The sequence below is a fragment of the Mirounga leonina genome, unplaced genomic scaffold, assembly GCF_011800145.1.
Source record: "Mirounga leonina isolate KUSES-001 unplaced genomic scaffold, KU_Mleo_1.0 Mir_171, whole genome shotgun sequence".
Classification (NCBI taxonomy): domain Eukaryota; kingdom Metazoa; phylum Chordata; class Mammalia; order Carnivora; family Phocidae; genus Mirounga; species Mirounga leonina.
In genome coordinates this window covers 16,987,085-17,004,205 of record NW_023270436.1, presented here as the reverse complement: position 1 = coordinate 17,004,205, position 17,121 = coordinate 16,987,085, and the positions used below count along the sequence as shown (strand labels likewise).

Genomic DNA, 17,121 nt, shown 5'->3' with positions numbered 1-17,121 from the left:
GCAGAAGGGAGCCTGAGAAGAGAGCCTGTTGCCATGAAAACCAGGCCGCGCATGACAGCCGGGATGCGGCGGTATCCCTGTTTTATTGGCCTGCGCTGAATGTATTTTAACCTTGATAAGTCAATAACTTTTTGTACAAAAGGAGATCTGCCAGGCGGGCCTGGGAGGGCCTGTTGGCCTTTCCAGGCCAGGGTGGGGAGGCAGGGCAGGCTGGGTTTAATCCTCTGGAAATCTCCCTGCCACTCAGAGCCTGGGAGAACCAGGCCCAGCGGGGCCAGAAGAGCAGAGATCAACCTTGTGGGGGGTCATGGGGACCACCCCCACATCCGGTCACTGTTTCCTGTGTGTTAAGGCCTCCAGCTAAGTCAGAAACCTATCGGGGAGACCCATCAGTGTTCACATCCGGGTGCCGCCCACCCAGGAGCTCCGTGCCACCTCAAGCAAGGCCACTGACGTCAGCCTCAGGGTCCACATCTGTAACACAGGCCAGTGGTTCCCCTCCATGGGCTTGCTGCGAGGTTTACAGATCACGGAGCAGAAGTCCCTGGAATGGTGCCTGGCCCGTAGTGGGGCCTCGCTAGATGTGTATCCCTATTACTGTTGCCACTTTATTTTACACTAGTCATCATTGATTACCTTTTGTAGAGCCCGTTCGATGCTTTTGGAAATGTTATCCCCATTTTCTCATTACAGTCCTTCCTTGTAATAGGCAGGGCCACGGTAAGTAGTCCCAACTTTCAGTTGAGGAAACTGAAGCCCAGGGGAGCTGCCTGGCTTATCTAGAGGGGTCCCAAGACAAGAGGATGGTACTGATTGAAGGAAAGAAATCCCAGACTCCCAGTCCAGTGCTCTTTCAAACTCCTGTTCACAGGAATAGCCTCCGTACAGCTACTGACTCAGCAGACATCACTAATCGATGGCAGCACAGCCCTGTTCCTTTCTGAGCCTGGGTCTGGCCTCAGAATCCCCCTCGACACAGAGCTGGTATGTGAGATGAGACTCAGATGAAACTGTGTGCCCCAAGAGGGCTCCGGGCTCAAGTCCCACCTCGGGCCCAAACTTACCGCATGACTTTGAGCAAGTGCCTTCCCCTCTCTGGGCCTCCTGATCCCCAGGGATGAAATAAGGGGATTTAGGGCGCCTGGGTGGCTCAGTTGGTTAAGCAACTGCCTTCGGCTCAGGTCATGATCCTGGAGTCCCGGGATCGAGTCCCGCATCGGGCTCCCTGCTCACTGGGGGGTCTGCTTCTCCCTCTGACCCTCCCCCTCTCATGCTCTCTCTCTCTCTCTCTCTCATTCTCTCTCTCAAATAAATAAATAAATAAAAATCTTGAATCTAGAATTCCTAGATTCTCTCGGGTTCTCCCAGGTGGAAGGGACCCCAGCACCTTCTGATTGCTATCCCAACTCCCCAGGCATCTTGAACCTTCTCCAATTCCATAAACAAATATCGACCTAGAACCTACTGTGCGCACATGATCTCTTGAGGTCGTGATGATACAGCACTGCTGAAGATGATGACCAGGAGTCCTCCCCCCACCCCGACCCCCGCCCGCAGAGCTGACCAGAGAGACAGGGAGACAGAAAATAAACACGTCAATCCACAAGTGTGCAGGGAGTTGTCGACAATAATAAGCGCTGCAGCGGGCAGGCAAAGAAGGGGCCTCTGGGGAGAATAACTGTAGATGGGGTGGTCAGGAAGGGCTTCTCAGAGGAGGTGACGTTGGAGCTGAGACCTAAAGTATGATAATGAGCCAGCTGTGCAAAGAGCGGAAGGAAGAGTGTTCTGGGCAGAGCGAACAGCTTGGCCAAAGGGCTCGGGGCGGGGGGGGGGGAACAGTTTGGCATCTGTCAGCAATTAAGAGGAGGCCAAAGTGGCTAGAGGTGAGTGGGGCAGGGGCCAGTCCCTGAGGCTGTGCGGGCCTCCTTGGCCCTCCCTCCCCTGGGCTCCTGGCCCCATCTCCCTGGGCCTGCCCTAGAGAGAGGCTCCAGGTACTGGGGGGCAGGGCTGGGTGAATAACAAGGTTACACGTGCTTCTTCTTTCCCCTTTTCTCCAGGAGGAGCATAAAGAGCTCTTTCTTTTCTGCTTATTAATAGCTCTGATTAAATTATCTCTGAAAAACCTACGTGGTGTGCACCAATGGGGGCTCGGCTCCCTCCAGGCTCTGGCCTAGATTATGGCAATAAGGGCAGGTGAGGCAGGTGGGGGCTGGGGAGGGAGGCTGGGCCAGGCCTGCTCCCCCCACCAGGACAAAGACTCAGTCTCTGCCTCCCCACGCCCCTCCCCAGCCCAGCTCAGACTCTGACCACCTCTACTCTCGGGACATTCACAGCCCCCTCACTTGGGACACTAGGCCTTTGCGTTGGCGATTCCCTCTGCCAAGAGCATTCTTCCCCTCACCCCTCCCCTTGGCTATCTTCTATCATTTCTCACACGGCCACTGAGCAGCCTTTCCACCACTACAAGCCCACCAGCTAGGTCAGGGGCCTGGCTCTGTGCTTTTCCCTTCCCTGTTACCATTTTAATTACTATGTGTCTTGGTGTGGACCTCCTTGGGTTGAATTTGTTGGGTGATCTCTTTCCCTCCCCAGATTTGGGATGCTTTCAGCTAGCTGATACCTGCTAGTTGTCTTATCTGTCCCCCCATGAAACTTGAGCCCCACAAGGTCAAGGACTGTGTTTGGATCACTGCTGCATCCCTAGTGGCTGGCACAAAGCAGGTACTTAGGAAATGTTGAATGAATGAATGAATGAATGAATGAATGAATGAATGAATGAGCAGATTTAAAGAGGGAACAAGCATGACTAGCCTTACATACATAGGAGGGTGGGAGCAAAAGTTTCAGGCTCCAGACCCCTTGAGCAGTGCCCATGTGACAATTAACCCCATTTCACAGATGGGGAAAACCAAGGCACAGAGCAGATGAGTCACATGGCTAATAACCTGAAGAATCAGGATTCAAACCCAGTCGGTCTGATTCCACTCCTCCTCCTCTCCCTGCTTTTCCACTACAAAGAAAACTTGGGCCATATTTATTCATTGATTCAGAGATTAATTCAAAAAAACTTAATATTGAGTGCTGACTGTATACCAGGCTTGTGCTAGGGCTAACACAGTTCAAATGCAGCCCCTGCCCTCTCCGAGTCCTCAGGCTGGTGGGGAAGACTGTCCAATAAGTGGGCCCTTATAAAACAGACCAGGTACATCTATGAAGGGGGAAGCGCTCCAGCCTGGAGGGCAGTAGTCAGGGAAGGCTTCCCGGAGGAGGTGGCACCCTAGCTAAAATCTGAAGGAGGAGCAAGAGTTAACTACCTGGAGGGAGGATATTCTAGTTGATACGGACAGAATGGGTAAAGAACTGGAAGTCAGAGAGACACCTGGGAGGATGTGCAGGCATCTCAGCAAGGCTGAAATATAGGAGATATACAGGGACAGTGAGGACAGAGGTTCTCTCTGTCCCCCAACCCCCTGAGGGCCTCTTGAACCCCTGGCTGGAGCCAGCATTCGAGCGCTGGCCCGCCTGGTGGTTCTGCGGACCGTGGCAAATCTATCTTGACACTGTTTCCATTCACATAATGCAGAGTTATTGCACATGACCATAGCAAGGGGAGGCTGGATCAAGGCTGGGAACTGGGGGGCCGGGGGGGCATGGCCAGGAGGGCCTGACCTCAGGGAGGTGGGCACTGTGAGTGTGAGTGTGGGAGAGTATAAGTGAAGGCTTGCGGCGGATCATCCATGAAGATGTTCACCTTCCTGGACGGGTATGAGAGGAAGACTGAGCTCTCTACCTCTATAGCTGTCTTCCAGCCCGCCGCTGCCTGAAATCCCATTAGCTCATCATGAGCTCGCAGGCCTTCAGAGATGGAGGGGCCTTTTGAGACCTTCTAAACCCCTGGCTGTACATTGGAACCACAGTGGGACCTTTGGAAGCTACCAGGTCAGGGGAGGGGTGCCAGCTCACGAGAGCCTGATTGGTACGGCTGGGTCATAAGTCCCACCCTCCATTTTACAACAGAGAAAACTGAGGTCCAAAGAGGAGAGGAAACCTGCCCTCAAGGCCACACCCAGTCAATTAGGGGCCGGCACAGGGTGCAATAAATCAAGATCAGGGGCTCTGGCATGTGGGCCCTGGTTCTGTCATTGTGTGACCTTGTGCGAATCACATGGCCTTCCTCGGCTGTAAGATGTGGACAGTAATCGACTAGACCTCCCATGGGGTGCTGTGAAGGTAAAAGGAGATAGAAGTATGTGATATAAACAGCACTGAGCATGTGCCCTGAACGTAGTAGGTGTCAAGTCATGGTAACTGACGATGGAAAAAATCCCAAACTTCGGAAAATAGATGGTGTGGCCACACAGTCTTCTTCTCTACCTCCTGCCCTCTCTTTCTTCCCAGGGTTTTGGTGGTCGCTGTCCCTCTCCCTGCACCTGGCTTGAGCCCTGCACCATATTCTCCCCACCTGTCCACACCCTGGGTCCACCCAGTGCATTGCCCGGGCGACCCGCCCTGACGTCACTAGCATTTCTGGCTGCTGGCCCCCGGAGCAGAGCGAGAGGAAACAGCTGGGGGTTGGATCAAGTTCCCAGGTAAATCCCCACCCCCACCCCAACTCCAAGAGGGTTGGGTGGGACAGCCCGGGAGAACTAGAGCAGGGCACTGAAGCCGGGGGCTGCTGGGAATGGCACTCGTGGCAGCTGCTCCAGGGCCTGAAACAGGGCCTGCTCCTGCCCTAGATAAGACGATGGGTGGCCTACTTGGTCGGCCCTGGAGCTCCCCCGCGGGCGCCTCTCCCAGGCTCTGGGTAGGGGTGGGTTGGCTCCTAAAAGTAGGCTAGCCAACCCCCCCCTCACCCGCCCCTATAAGCAGCCCATCTCACTGGGTACACTCACCAGGGTCTTCAAAGGCTTCCAAGTCTGGATGACTACAGGTGGCATTTATTAAGCACTTAGTGTGTTCTGAATCCTTTCCAGCAACTTTTTGTCCACCCAACAACCCCCTCGGATAGGAATTTTGATACACAGACAGGAAACTGAGGCACAGAGCCATGAAGGTAAATGTCCAAAGCCAACAGCCAACGAGGACAAGGATGGAATCCCACCCAAGTTCCATGGGATTCCACGGGGTCACAAGACATAGCCTGAGAGTGGTCAGAGTAGTTCTGGCTGCGGCTTTGCATTTCTGTAGGGATCCCGAAGTCTTTCCTGCAAAGCTGGCTCCCCAACTTGCTGTGGGATGGACACATGGCAACTGAGGGAACTATCCCTCCCAGGACTCAATTTCTCCAGCTGTAAAATGGGTCTGCTAAGGAGGCCACCCATGGGCTATCAGAGAGACCTATTGAGAACCTATGAAGTTACTTAGAAAGTAAAAGGCAAGGTGCAGTACAGTTTGATGGATTCAAAATTTGGGCACCAGGTGATACTGTGCCTCAGTTTCTCCGTTTGTTAAGTGGAGGAGAATACCAGGACCTGCCTCCCATATATATGGTGTGGATACCATGCGGTGGACTTTGTAAAAAGCTCAGCACAGTGCCTGGGTATATAGTTAGTGGTCCACAGATCTCAAATGTGATCGCAAAAATCATTCACTTCCAAAAATATGCCTTGGGGCAAAACACTCCGGACAGAGTGTCACTTCATATCTCTTAACCTCAATTTCCTCTATAAGCTGGCAATATAATAATAGTACCTACCATATCGGTTTTCTCATCTGTAAAATAGGGGTGATAATACCTACCTTACAGGGTTGTTGTGAGCATTAGGCAGAGTACTTCATTATGTGTTAGCTTGCTTTTATTTTTAACAAATTCCTCATAGGGTTCTTTTTAAGATTAAATGAAACAATGCAGCTAATGCTCTTAGCATAGTGCCTTGCCCCAGATACGTGTTCAATAAAGGATACTGGTTTTGCCACCTCTGGGTCCCGACAATGGGACTACAAATACCAGCACGCTCTGCGCCTCAAGTCGGGGCCCCTCCGCCCGGCGTCGGCGCCCTGCATGCCGGGAGTTGCAGTCCTCGCTAGGCCGGTCCCGCCTCGCCCCAGCTTGGGGGAGGAGGTTGGAGAGCCGCCCTGCCGGCCTTTGAATTTTGCCGCGAAAAGCGCGCGTGGCGGCCCCCGACCCCGCCCCCCGCAGGATGCGGCGCCGCGTCACCCTGGTAACCGCCTCTCGGCCGCCGCTGATTGGGCAGAACCTTAGGGGACGGGCGGGGGGCGAGACGCCGCGGCCGCTGCCGGCGCTCGCGTCTGTCAGTCGGGCCGGAGCGGAGCAGGGGGCAGGACGGCCGGGCCGGCGGCTCCGCGGAAAGGCTGCGTGCTCCAGCCGAAGGAGGTGAAGAGCCGGGCCCGCCGCTTGCGGGACGCGGCGCGCGGCACCTGGGCCTGAGGCGAGGCGAGGTGAGGCGCCGGCGCGCGCCAGGCGGCGCGAGGCTGAGCCCTGGGAGCCCCTGCGCGCCGCCAGGGGCCATGGGCGCGTGAGAGCCCGGCGCGCGCCGCCCCTGCTGCAGCTCGAGAGCTCGCACGCCCGGTGTACCGTGCTCCGGACCGTTCCCACGTCCGCCCTGCGCCACCCGGACCGGTTATTTCGCGGCGCAGAGGCCCCCGGGACTGCAGCCGAGCCTCCGCCGCCCGCTGCCGCCGCCGCGGCTGCCGCTGCTCTCCAGCTTCCCCTCCCCCCACACCCAGGGCTCGGAGGAGGAGGGGCCGGTGCGTTCTCACCGCCTCTCTTTGCAACCTGCGGGGGCCGGTGTATGCCCGGCGAGGAGCCGGGGCCGCTGCAGGTGCGTGCAACCCCAGAGGAGACGACCCCCTCCCATCCCCAGGCGGACCGGGGGGCTGCGAGCCGCGGGCGGGCGGTCGAGCGAGAGCAAGCAACAAAGACAGGCTGCAGCTGGGGCCGGCGAGAGGGGCCGCGGCCGCCGGGCTCCTGGCGCGGGCGGAGAGGGCGCCCCGGGGAGCGGCGCGGGCCGAGCTGCAGCCCTGAGCGGGACCCCGAGGGGAGGCGCAGCGCCGCCCGCCGGACGCCGTGAGCACAGGCCCCGGCGAGGATGCGCCGCCTGAGCGCCCGCACGGCCCAGGTCCCGGGCGGGCACGACCCACGCTGAGCGGACAGACCCGCCACCCCCGACTTCGGACGGCGCGGGTCGGAGCCTGGATCACCCTCACCGACAGCGTCCCTTTCCACCCGGAGAGAGGCATCGGCCCCCAAGGGGGGCTCCCTCAGGCAGCCTCTGCCACCTCTGCATGGCTGCGACCCGGCGAGCGGAGAGTCGTCGCCGCTGAGACCTGGTGCCCTTCAACGGCCTGGCTGATCTGGTGAGTTCCGCGGGGCGGGGTTCCGGGCTGGAGCTGGGGGCACTCCCTGGCGTCGGGGCGGCCGGATCGGAAATAAAGGGGCCCTGAGCTGTTGGGAATCCTGAAGCGGCGGTGCTCCTCGTCTCCCCCCAACCCTTTCCCTTTCACACACAACTTGTCTAGACCGGCCAAGCGGCCAGAGTGGAGGTTGGGGGCCTGTTGGGGAACTCCACGGAGCCCCGGGCGAGGCTGAGGCGTATGCCAGAGAGGAAAGGTCACCCCACCCCTAAAGCCAACAAAGGTAGCAGCTCCGTCATCCGAAAATTCCCTGGGAACTCCCGCGTCTTGGAGGGCCAAGGAGGAGGGCACCCAGGATGGAACCCTTGGGGTGCTCCCAAGCAGCCTCTGAGATCCTCAGCGGACGTCAGCTCCGAGGTGGATGTGGAGTCCCAGCCGTGCAGGTGGCTGCGTTTGAGGATTGAGTCCTCCAAGGCTAGATCATAGCAGGGTCTCCCGTACAGCCCCCATTCCTCAAAAAAGCTCGCAGGGGTGGTGGGTTCCCCAGTGGGGCCACAGCGTGACGTCACTTCCAGGCCTCTGACGTCACTGGGGTTGCCGTGGCGACGCGACTTACTTTGACCCAGGGCCGGAGGTGGTGGGGTCGTGGTAACCAGGGGCGAGACTGGAAGTCTTTGGGTAATGGAGGGGTGAAGGCAGATTCCACGCCCCCCCCACCCTCAACTGCAGTCCTCTGACCTAAATCCCCAGCTCTTCCATGAGGTGGGGGAGGGAAGCAGGGCCAGCTGTCCCTGCTGATGCTCCTCCCCCCAAGGACAGGTGTTCAGCTTTGCCCAAATAGCCTGGCACTGCCTGGGGGCTCAGGACTGCCAAACAGAGCAACTTTATGCTTTCAAAAGAGATGCTATGGAGGACACCTCCTTGAACCCCACTATACACCCAACCAGCAGACTGAAGTTCCCAGGGTCCCTAGAGAGATGTACCCCCGCACCCCCACCCCCGCATGCCCTCCCCACCCCCGCGCCTTACAAGAGGCCACTTCTGCTCAGGAAAGAGCGTGTGCTCCCCCAGCCAGGGAAGGTTCAGAGGAGCTGCTGCCTGCTACCCCTCAAGTCCAGGGGTTCCCCTGCTGCACAACCCCAGGATGAAGGGCCTTGGCCAACCCTGGACTCCTGTCTGCCCCACTCTTTTCCTTTTGCTGTTTAAGATGATTTTGACAGGCACAGTGTGGTGCTCATTAAGCGAGCGGAGGGCAAGTCAGTGCCAAGGTCTGAAAAAAGTGTGTCCCTGCCAGGGGCCAGCTTTGATGGGAGTCAAGCACCAGCCCTCTCTTCCCCACACCCCCAGTACTGGCCCTGTGCCTTGTGAAGGCCCCGAGAACCCCCAGCCAGTATCCTGCTGCTGCATTCTATGATTCCTCTTCTGAGTTCCTTCCAGCAATTGGTACTATTGTCGGATGTGGGTGAAAGTGCTGTGATCACATTTGGAGGTAAAGGTTAGAGAACTGTGGCACTGCTTCGTTGTGGGGTGGGGTGAGAGCAGAGGGAAGTGGGGGGGGGGTCATTATGAGAAGCCAGGCCCCAGTCTCTATGCAGCCAGCATTTTTTCTCTTCTCCTACCAGGCTCTCTAGCTAGATTAACAGGTCAATAAATATCAGTGGAGCTGCTTTTGGGGGCTTGGCAGGGAGATGATATTTCCAGCTGAAATGGTGTCGTTAAACACACAGGCTTCCAAGGACAGAGCAACAGCAGATGGGGGGAGAAGTGGGAGAGGTGGGCAGAAGGGCTGTTTGCACTGCCTCTCGAAGCTTCCCAGTTTAGAAACAAACCCGGAGTGTGCGCCAGAGATCCACAAACACAGGCAGTTGGAGGTTCTCCGTGGAGTATTTACACTTCCACAGCCAAAGCGGAGGGAAAGGCTGTCAGAATTGGGCAATTCCTTCTGTTCCCTTCGCTGGGCTTGGCAATAGCACCGGGCGACGAGCAGGAGGGGATGCCAGCTTACCCGGCGTCTCCCTGTGTGCCAGGCATTGTATAGGAGGATCTCAGTGACCCGCTTGGAGTGGCTCATGCGCCGTCGTGGCCCATTTTACAGATGAGGAAACAGGCTCAGGTGCTCAGCCAGGCAGCTGCAGGGGTTTGGCTCCCAAGTGCCTTGGCTCCAGAGTCCCCAGATCTTCCCACCCCCTCCCCCGGGTGGAGGGGAGGCCTTATACCACTTGTTGGACAGGGTCCCTGCAAGAGTCAGCCGGGGGGGGGGGGGGGTGCTTTCGGCTATGGAGGGAGTCTGGCCTCACCAAGATGCCTTCCCACACTGAAACCTGGGTTTGAATCCTGCTTCCCCATTACTTACAGGATACTGTTGAGCAGAGTAGCAACTTCTGCGCTGGCCTTGTGGATGGCCTGCTCCCCTCACCCCTAGTACCCCTTTCTCCAGCACTAGGGGAAGGAAGGTGGGGCATGAAACCTGCCCAAGGGAAAGGTTGAGAGAGCTGGCCCCGGGCTCTTTGTCGTCTGCCCCTCTGGCTCCCCACAGGAGGGGTGAGGCTGCACTCACTTACCCCAGGGACCCTCCAGGTCGGCACTCAGCTAGTGAAAAGTCAAGGATGTGGATGGGTCAATGGCAACATTGGTAGACTGGCTCCTTACCAGCCTGAATGTTGTCAGGGGCCCTCTAGGAGGGGTGCACTGTGACTCTTGGGACCAATAGGGATCCACCAGGCAGAGGAGTGCAGAGAGTGTTCTGGGCATTGGGTGTGGCTTGTGAGTGCTGGGGTGTACTGGATGAGGGGAAGTGGTGGCCCTGGTGTGGGTGTGTCCTGGAGACTTAGGTGGTTGGGTGAGGTTGAAGCCCGAGAGAGGATCCAGTTAGGGCTCCCTTAAAAGGGATGGTAACCCTGGCCAGTCTCCTCTCTCAAGGTTAGCTCCCACCCACCCCAGTAATCCTTATCACTTGTCTAATTCCACCTAAGCTCGTAAGCTTGCCCATCCCCTATCCCTTTTGAGCCTCACCGTTGCTCTGGCCAGGGCCTGGGCTGGGTTGCTTAACTCCCATTGGTGGGCAGTGGCTCATGGTTAAGAGCCAGGCTGTGGAATGGGTCCACCCTTGTTGGCTGTGTGACCTTGGGTGACTAGCTTTGCCTCTCTGAGCCTCATCCTCAGAACAGGGCCTTGAATGGCTCTCCCTGTCCCTCCTGGAGCCAAAGATCAAAGGCTTCAGGGTAGCAGAGACCCTTCTAGCCGCCCTCGACTGGGTCTCCCACTCACCTACGCAGGGCACCCCACGTGGTGAGCACACGTGGCTCCCTCCCATCTGCCTTCCTACGGGGCTGTGGCCTGGCCAGACTCCCCCGCTCCAAACCTCTCCCGGCCCCCTCCACCTTCCAGTTACTCGCACACCGGAGGAAGCGAGCGGAGCTGGTCATATTCATGAACCGTAATTCAGTCAGGCGGCGATTCCTCTGGGCTCGGGGCGGGGGTGAGAACGAGGAGGCGCGCACAAAAGGGCCGCTTTATTACCTCCCGCGGGCCGGGAATTGCTGCTCTCCCCCAGCAGCGGCCGGAGCCGCCTTTATTGTGTTAACCCATTTGCGTGTCAAGAGCTATTGTGCGCTTTCTCCGCCTGTGCGGGGCGGACTGCGGGCGGAGGGCTGCGCGCCGGCCGGTCACCTCCGCGGGCGCCGCCCACCGCCCTGATTGGTTGCTAAGTGATTTGCATCCAAGGTAATCACTTTTATCTCAGAAGGATGTCGACTATAATTATAAGCTACTGACATCTTTTGAAATCTGCCTAATGACTATTTTAGTCTGCACGGGCTGGGGGTGGGGAAGGGGATTCTGGAGGCTGGGGTGGGCGGGGAGGAGGCTGGAAGGGGGATGGATTCCTTACACCTGGACCATTGATTCGTTAGTTGAGAAATATCGGAGTGCCTACTGCATGCCTTGAACAAAAGAGAGGTTCCGAGATCGGGCTTGCTTTGGTTCGTGTGGGCGGAGTTAGTACCATTTCAGAGATGGGGAAATAGAGGCCTGGAGGAATGAGCCACCAGCTCGGAATCACATATGCAGTAAGTGGTTGGAACCGAAGTCTCTCTGACCCTCAAATTCATGTGCTGGCCCCCGGATGAGGTGCAGACAGAAATAATAGTGAGCATTCCTGGGTAGAGATCACCTGTCTGGTACCTCCCAGAGAGTGTGTCATCGCCCTAAGAAATGCAGGTGCTGTTACTACCCCCATGTTACTGGGGAGGAAATGGGCGCAGGGGGGTTACTTCTCTGCCCAAGGTCACAGAGCCAGGAAGGAGCACAAGTGTAAAGTCTATTGGTGGCCAGAAGTGGGGGTGCAGGACGCAGCATGGCCAGTGAGAAGAGGATGAAAGAGTGAGCCGTGGCTCCAGCTACCCCCTCCTCCATCCCCTGGGTCCACTCGGGTGCTGGGCATCAGCCTGGACAAGGGCACCCTGCTGGCCACCGTCTATGTGGCCGAGCTCTAAGCAATCAGATGACCCACAGCCTCCATGGGGAGGAAGAGGAGTCTGCAACTAACTCGAATTCTGGTCAGAGCCGGAGCAGGGCTGGAGGAGAGACATGGAGGAGGGGAAAACTGCAGCTGGTCATGGAGGGCTTCCTGACAGAGGGGGCTTTTGCTCTCGGGCCTGAGGACTGGTTGGATCTGCCCAGCGTGTAAGAGTAAATGATGATGTTGCTGGCAGAGGGACTTGGAGATTCGAGGACATGACCAGGAAAGGCAGGGGGAGCTTATAAGAGGGAAGAGGAAAGGGAGAAAAACTAGGAGAGTGTGCAGGGCCTCGAGTGCTGAGCTGAGTACTTGATGTATCTACAGGAAGAACCACCTAAAGCCAGCAAAGGCATCTGCAGGGGTGGGGGGGAGGGGGGAGATGATCTGGGTGTCATAGAGGTCAGTCTGGCCACCTTTGCAGGGCCTTGGGAGTTGCAGATTGGGATGGAACCCTGGGCTCCTGCACTCTCACTGCCTGTGTGTCCTCAGACAAGTCACTTTGCCTCTCTGGGCCTCACTTTTCTCATCTGTTCAAGGAAGTAATAGTTTTCCCCCAGGCTTGTGGGTGGGATGAGCTTGAGTGAGCAGAGTGCCCCTGTGAGTCTGAGCCCTTCAGAAGTGGGGGAGCTCAGGCACAGGCCCCAGCCAGTCACCCCAGCCCCACAGCAAACCAGCATCCCAGCCACAGCAGCTGTTTGGGGCCCTGGGAAGCCCCTGCCATTGTGCAGAGGGCACAGGGGACAAAGGCCTGGGAGGTCAGGGGGTAAGGCCGAGGCTGGCTGTGAACAGGCTCCCGGGGACGTCAGGGACTTAATGATGCAGAACTTAATGACCCGGACTGTGGGGGAGGGGGGCCTCCCTTGGAGGAGGAGGAGAGGGCGGTCCAGCCGCCAGCTGTCTGCTCCAGGATTTGCTGCCAAGGCAGGGGCGGCCCCCCACAGGGTCCAGGCCTGAGCTTGGCACCGGGAGAGGTTGAGGTGACAGGCCCTCCAGCCTGCAGTCCCGGGGCCCGAATTGGGAGCTTGGCCCTGTCCCTCAGCATCTGCGTGACCTCCATCTCCTCATCTGTCAGATGGGCCAGGGGTCCACTTTGGAGGGCAGCTGTGAGGCTTGGCAGGAGCCCGTTGCAAGTGGGCAGTAAACAGGACCTGCTATTTTTACTCTATTCATCCGTTCATTCAGAGAGCTCACTGCTCTGTGCCAGGCTCCCTGCCAGGTGCTGGGGAAGCAAAGATGAACAAGCCCAGTTGCCTTACAAGGTAGTGAGGCCTCAGGCACACCATCACAGTGCAGTGGGTCTGTCACCACAGTACAAGAATTCATAGTGTGCAGGCACTGTGCCAGGAGCAGGGGGACTGTGGTGGACAAACCACATATGGCCCCTGCCCTCTGGTGCTCCAGTCTCTCAAAGCAGGCTAGGAAATCAGAGGCAGAAACCATTACTACCAGCTGGGAGAGCCAGGGAGGAAGTGGAGGAAGAGGAGGCATTTTCAATTGCCAGCCTTGGAGATTTCTATCCAAACACCTTTGCCTGTTACGGGGATCACAGGACACTGCCGGCCTCCGCTGTGCTCCAGACTAAGCTTCCTGCTTTGACGTTTTGTTCTCTCCTTTAATCCTCCTATGATTGTGGGAAGGGTGTTTTTATCCCTGTCACGTAAATGAAGAAACTGAGGCTCAGCAAGGTAAAATAACAGCCCAGGGCCCCCTGGCAGGTCAGCAGAATCCCCTTGGTTATCCATACAAGCTTCTGCCTGTCTTCTTCCCGGGAGGGTGCCGGGCTGGGTGGGGCTGGGAGGCTCCTAGGGCAGGGGCCCAGGGGACCCAGTTCTGGGCCAGCTGTTTTCTTTATGAGATGCATGACCTTGAGCAAGTTACCTCCCACCCCAGCCCAGCTTCAGGTGCGTCCTCTGTAAAATGTCAAGGATGGCAAATCTGTGGCAGGCCTGGCTTGCCTTCCACCGCTGTGCCCTTGGCAGACATCGCCAATCAATTGCTGCCCTCTTCCCCTGCTGAGTTCTTCGCCTGACCTTGGGTTCTTTCCAGGGCTCTGGGCAGGCAACTCCAATCAATCAGTGGGGCCTGTGTGCTGAACCCCCTTGCCTGCCTGGCTTCGATGAGCTCAGAGGTCGCTCCGGCCCATCTCCATACGGTACCAGAATGAGGGATACTAGGGGAGCTTCTCTGTGGATGTAGGCGGTTCTGCAGTCACAGGAGCTGTTGAAATGCAGGAGTCCGTTACCTTCCTCCAGCTCCCTGAGAGACCTATGTCTGTGTGGCCCAGTGCATGCTCATTTCAAGTGCACTGGGTGGATTCCAAAAGCTTTCCACTTACATAAATAATAGCCTTTGGTGAGCTCTTCCTGAGAGCTCGGTCCTTCGTGGATACCCTCTCATTCATCATTCTGCAGAGCACCCGCAGTGTGTCTCTCAGCACCTCTAGGAAGAAATCTTAACCCATTTTAGAGTTGAGAAAATTAAGGGTCAGAGCCATTAAACAGAATAAGGTAGTGCACTTTGCTGAGTGGCTGAGCTGATATTCACACACAGGTCTTGAAGTCCACAGCCTGAAGCAGGGCCGAGCGTGGCAGGCAGCTAGGGCAGGCTTCCTGGAGGAGGTGTCGTTAAAGGCCTGGTGGGCGTCTGACAGGCAGACCTGGACCTTCCAAGAAAGGGACGGGGCCCCCTCTGGGTGAAAGGAACAACAGGAGAAGCAGCTCAGAGACAGGCAGATAGGCAGGAGTGACCTAGTGTGGGTCGAGGGACCAGTGTGTGGCTGGATGTGGCTGGAATATGGAGACCTGGGGGACTGTGGAAGGAGCCAGGCCTGGTCTTGGCATTTGGACTCCATGGTCAGGAACTGTGGCAGCTCTTTGAGCAGAGGAAAGTTCCTGGCCCATCTCACTGTATTTATTCAGCATTTCCTCGAACCCAGGGCAAGGTTAGCTGGTGCTTGGGGCTATCTCCGGTCTACCAGAAGCTTTAACCTAGAGCAGTGCTGAATGAATAAGCGAACGAATGGAACGAATGCTCACCGACTGACATGCTCCTGACTTCCCAGCGGGCCCAGCTGCGCGGAGGAGAGAGGCCTGGGGTGGTGGCGGGGGGGAGAGAGGGAGCCAGGCAGATACCGAGGCCGGGGCTTCCCTCCAGGCACTCCACACCTTGCCGCCTGTCCCCACAGCCCCTCCTCGACCTTCCCACCGGCCGTCCAAGCCTGGCAGGCAGCCTGGACCTGGTGCTTGGGGGGATAAAAGATGAAGGTTCTTGACCATTTTTTAACTCAATAAAGGGAGAGACGAGCTGCAGGCTGCAGGCCGGAGATATAATTAGTTCGCAGCAGTGGTGCTTTCTTGATTTAGCTTCTGAGAGAACAAGACAAGGATGTTATACCCAATTAGCAGTAACATCCAGTCGGAACCTCAATAGGTGAGATAACAAGCTATTTTTATGACTTTTCTTTCCTTGCTTGGAAGGGGCGGGGGGGAGAAGGGGGTACCAGGGCTTTATTTCTTTTCATCAGGGAACAATTATTAGCGATCTCAGGATTTCCCAAAGCCAAATGATGCATTTGTGAACCCAAACAAGCCAGCATCCCTGGGTGGCAGCTGGTGGGGGGGGGGCAGGCTGGCATTTTGAGGCCAAGAGTAGTAGAAGGGATACAGGCCCCTTGCCCCCCATTTAGAAGCCCTCTGAAAAGGCTCCCAAAGGCAGAGCCTGTTGGTTTGGCAGGGACAGCCCGGGCCCCTGAGATGTTCGCAGTGCCTGCCTTGATTTCCCTACCTGCTTCACGGACACATCAGGAGGCTGGCCCAGTTCCCCTGGGGATGAGGAAGGAGCCAGTTCTGCTGGCTCTTGGCAGTTCTTCCTGGCACCCTCCTAGACCTTTCTGCCAACTGGGCCAGTGGTTCTGGCTCCTCAGCCTCGAACCTGCCATTGCACTCTGCTTGCTGGACCCCCATGATGGCTCACACTGCCCGGCCCCCTCCTGCCTGTCCTCGTCCCAGACCCAGGCTCTGGCAGGGCTGAGTGGTGATTAGCTCCTCTCTCTCCCCCCTCATTACCCCCACAGCCAGGGCACCCGGCACTGGCCAAGTCTCTGCTGGGCTGGGAAACCCTGCCAAGCCCCACCCCAGCTGCCTGGCCACACTCCGAGTCCTGGCTAGGGCTGGGGGATGCCCAGAGAGGGGGCTGGCGCTGCCGTCATGACACCCCATCAGCTTGGGCCCCAAGCCCAGAGCAGGTTCCTGGGCCTCCGCCCATCCTGCAGAATCCAGCCCCACCCTGCCCCGAGCCCCATCTCCCTGTCGGTGTGGAGCCCCACACTCGAGGTTCAAACAACTGACAAATCCAGCCATGCAAAGTGGGAGTTTAATTGCAAACAGTTTTTATGGATCATGGGCCCATCTGTGCCACCATATGCAAAAGGGAAAAAAAAAATCCCCATTTAAAAAAAAAAATTCTCCCTGCCCCACACCCCAAACTGACTCCAAAAGGAATAGTTGCCAAGATTTTGCTGGCTGGAGCCAAGCACAGAGCAGGGACCCATCCGGGGGGCTTCCTGCTGAGTGGGCCTGGCAAAGTCAGGGGGCCGGGTGGGACAGGGGTGACTGCTGATCACCACTCAGTCTGCCTCTGCAAACTGCCAGCATTTCGAAGCCCCCCCGCCCCCCGGGGGTCTTGCACAGCTCCGGGCCTTTGCACATGCTGTGTAGCTGTCCAAAGACCCGCTGTCGTTTTGCCGCCACCTCGCTGATGCTGTTTGGCTGTCCTCTACAGCAGGACTTGTGCGGCTCTGCCCAGCGTTGATGGAAATGTGGGAAAGAATGGTGTCGTGGGGCCCATGGATGAGGGACTTCCTCTTCCATTTCCAGTCCAGCAGGATGGGGCTGTCCAGGCCCCATAGATTCCCTTCCCATGGGTGGTCCGGCCTCCTGCCATGGTGGCCAGCCCGGCTGGGCAGGTGAGCCCCACTCTCGGGGTCAGGCCTCCTCAGGCCCTCAGAAGGGGCTTCCACCCAGGGCAGGAGTGGGCTGGTCATCAGGCGGGTCTGAGAGGACTCACCTCTGAGGCAGCTTGCCAGGGTTCGATTGCTGGGCCACCTCATCCCAACTGGGAGACTTCATGTCTCCCTCCCTGTGCCTCAGTTGCTCCCTCTGTAAAATGGGGAGAAGTCAATAGGATAACGTATCCAAAGTGCATCTATATCTGTCATAACTTTTCCTCAAGGGAGGGGCTTTGCTTTGTTCAGTGATGCCCTCCCAGGTTCTCTTTTTTTTTTTTTTTTT

The 17,121-nt window shown here is 57.4% G+C and overlaps 1 protein-coding gene across 1 annotated transcript in view; it reads left to right on the top strand.

Moving 5' to 3' along the window:
- Positions 1–6,904: 6,904 nt before the first annotated feature.
- The window catches only part of FAM222A (family with sequence similarity 222 member A), a 54,180-nt gene continuing 43,963 nt past the window's right edge, over positions 6,905–17,121 (top strand). The window contains exon 1 of the mRNA XM_035017185.1: positions 6,905–7,317. The gene's annotated coding sequence lies outside the window, so the exon portion shown is untranslated. The remainder of the gene's footprint in view (positions 7,318–17,121) is intronic.